The following is a 3,168-nucleotide window of genomic DNA, read 5'->3' on the forward strand; positions in this document are numbered from 1 at the left end:
AAGAGAGGGTGCAGAAGGAGATGGCAAAGAACAGAGTAACTCAGCAAAGACCAGAGACTTCTTAGACTTGGCAGCAGTAAATTCCAAGTCAAACTCTTGGAGGATTACGATCCATTTTGAGTATTTGCCCCCCAGCAACTGACACGACAAAATGTATGTCATCGGGTTGCAGTCAGAAATCACGGTCGTGGTGCGCAATAGGATATAATGCCGGAAATGTTGGACGGCGCAGACAGTGGCCAATGCCAACTTCTCAACGTAAGCGTAGCGAGTTTCCGTATCCAGGAGGTTGCGGCTGAGGTAATAGATAACGTGCTCATTGCCGTCATCATCATCCTGCACTAGAACCATGCCGATAGTGGTATCGGCGGCAGCCAGATAGAGAGTATAATCACGATGGTAGTTCGGAGGTCTCAATAATGGAGCAGAGACAAGGAGGCCCTTGAGTCGCTCGAAAGACTCCTGAGCGATATCGTCCCAATGAAAGGGTGTGTCTCGCTTCAACAACCGTGTGAAACCCTTAGCCACCTCGGCATAATTCAGAATGAATCGTCTAAGGAAATTTGCTTTGCCCTGCAAGCTCTGTAATTGCTGCAAAGAAGCAGGGGGAGGAAGATTCAGAATGGCCTCGACTTTGAGGGGATCCAGACGGATGCCTTCTCGGGAGACGATAAACCCGAGTAGTCGGCCTGATTCAATGCAGAAGACACATTTATGAGGATTGAGCCGAATACGGTAGTGTCGACAGCGGAGAAAGATCTCGCGAAGATGGGAAGGATGGTCCTGACGCTTGACGAATGTCATGAAAGGCATAGGACATTGCACGCTGGAAGGTGGCGCCAGCATTCTTTAAACTGAAAGGGAGCTTCTTATAGGCAAAAGTGCCCCAAGGACAGATAAAAGCGGTCTTATGTTGATTAGCGGGCACAATATTGATCTGGTTGTATCCAGAAAAACCGTCCATAAACGAGTAAATTTCGCTTCCCACACATTCATCAATAAGCTGATCGATGAAGGGTGTAGGGAAGTTATCCTTAGGACAGGCGCGATTGATATCACGGTAATCAACACAGACTCAAATAGTACCCTGCTTTTTGTTCACAGGGACTATATTAGAGACCCAATCCATCAGTGGAATGGGGTAAATGAAACCAGCCTTGAGAAGCTTTTCGACTTCTGCTTTGATGGCTGCAGCCTTTCGGGGGTGCACAGGGCGTAGGCGCTGACGAACAGGCTTAGCACCTGGATACGTAGGTATCTCATGCACCACTATACTAGGGTCGATGCCAGGCATCTCTTCATAGGACCAAGCAAAGACATCACGAAATTCACGAAATAGGTCAGTGTAAAGTTGAACTTCCTCTGGAGTGCAAGTGACTCCAATGTAAATGTGCTCGACAATCCCTGGTTTCACAGAGATGTCGATGGGTTGGGTTTGCGTAATGTTTCCCATATTGCCCTCAGAAGATACTTGGTAAATTTGAATAGGTGTTTGAAGGGGCGAGGATGGGACACACGAAGCAAACCGCTCGAGACAAGCAATCATTTCCTGATGGGCAGGGAGAAAAGAAGAGCGGTGGTGATGATCTGACCAAGGGGGCTCTTCAAGAGACATGGTCTCTATGATGGCTCAATCGGAAGGAAATATTTCCTTTAACGGATCTGAAGTAGCATCATCTCCAAGCCAAGGGAAATGAACATACGAATCGGGAACACCGCTCGGAAGAGCAGGTTCAGGAGGGGGAGCCGATGCAGCAACGATTTCGATGTAGTTGAGCTCGGCAGGACTCAACGGCATCATATCACCCCATGCTTCTACCTGATTAGCGGGAGGAAGGACCCACGGATCAGAACGCACGGAAATCATGTTAATAGGGGCGAGATTCGGAGGTGGGAGTGGAAAGACACCCATTAGGGCAGGATCCTTCAAGAGCCCAGCTCCCACACTCTCGAATGATTTAGAGGTATGCTCCACGAACGACACATTACCTTCGGAAGAAGAGGCAAAGAAGGAGAGCTGGTCCACCGTGACAATCTTCCCTTGATGAGGGAAACAAATGACACGGAAAAGGGAGGAAGCCACGGCTTGCATGGCGTATGTCCAGCTACGTCCGAGGAGGAGGTTGTAGGTAAGATTAGCGTCGACAACTTCGACCTCCACTTCTACCGTCTTCCCTTCCAAGGAGATGGGCATTGGAGGATACTGTAAGGACAGGACTCTCTTCCATCAAAGGCTTCTAACGTCGTAGGAGACTGGCTCAATGTTGGAGAACCAATAGCTTTCCAACAAGCAACATACATGATGCAAGTTGAGGCACCTTCATCGATGACTGTACGATGAATCATTTTACCATTGATGATGGCCTGTATAAGGAAAGCGATTTGGTGAGGCAGTCTTGGCGTATAGCCCTCGAGATCAAAAGAAATCAGATCCGAGTCAGCCGGGTCTATGCCACCGATAGTCGATAGCAAGGACTTCCTCTGGGAGGGGCAGCTCTGGAGGACTTCTAGAGCGGACATAGCAGACGGAGCCTGGGCTAAGTCCTCAACAATGTTGTAGTGCTGAGCAGCACGAGAATTCGGGTTGTAAGAAGACTTCTGGAGTACACCTTTTGGAGGGGGTCGGATTGTCGTCTCAGTGTTGGGTCGTTCGATGTGGAGTGGACTAGAACTGGACGGAGGAGCGCTGGAGGGGACCTCCGGCTCTTTCCCGGCATGAGATGGATATTCTTTCGCTCGAGTGGTGACATGGATGGGAATCGTCCCAGCCATGAAGACTTGAGAGCCAAATGAAGAAGAGGGTTGCGATGGATCTGCCACCATTTGAGTTTGTTGAGAAGGGAAAGGTTCTTTAAGCACAGCGGGAGTCCCAAGAGCACCTTTCAATAATCAACTAACTTCGGACCGCCTAGGGCAGTCTTTAGTGTAGTGATCCTCATCACAGATAAGACAAGGGTACTTAGGTTTACGTTTGGCTCCTTCCTCGGGTGGAGGTTTAGGGGAGTCCTGTTTGGGCTATTCAGATTTATTCTTGGCCTTCCCTTTCTTTTTCCCTTTCGAGGATTTATCCGTCGTGGTGGACTGAACGACATTAACCTTGGAGGTATTTCCAGAATTAGACTGACCCTGAGAAGCAATTCCATTAGAAGCATTCTGTTTTTGCTTCCG

The sequence above is a fragment of the Pinus tabuliformis genome, chromosome Q (genome assembly GCF_031772625.1).
Source record: "Pinus tabuliformis cultivar Carrire ecotype Pingquan chromosome Q, CPIR1, whole genome shotgun sequence".
Classification (NCBI taxonomy): Eukaryota; Viridiplantae; Streptophyta; class Pinopsida; order Pinales; family Pinaceae; genus Pinus; species Pinus tabuliformis.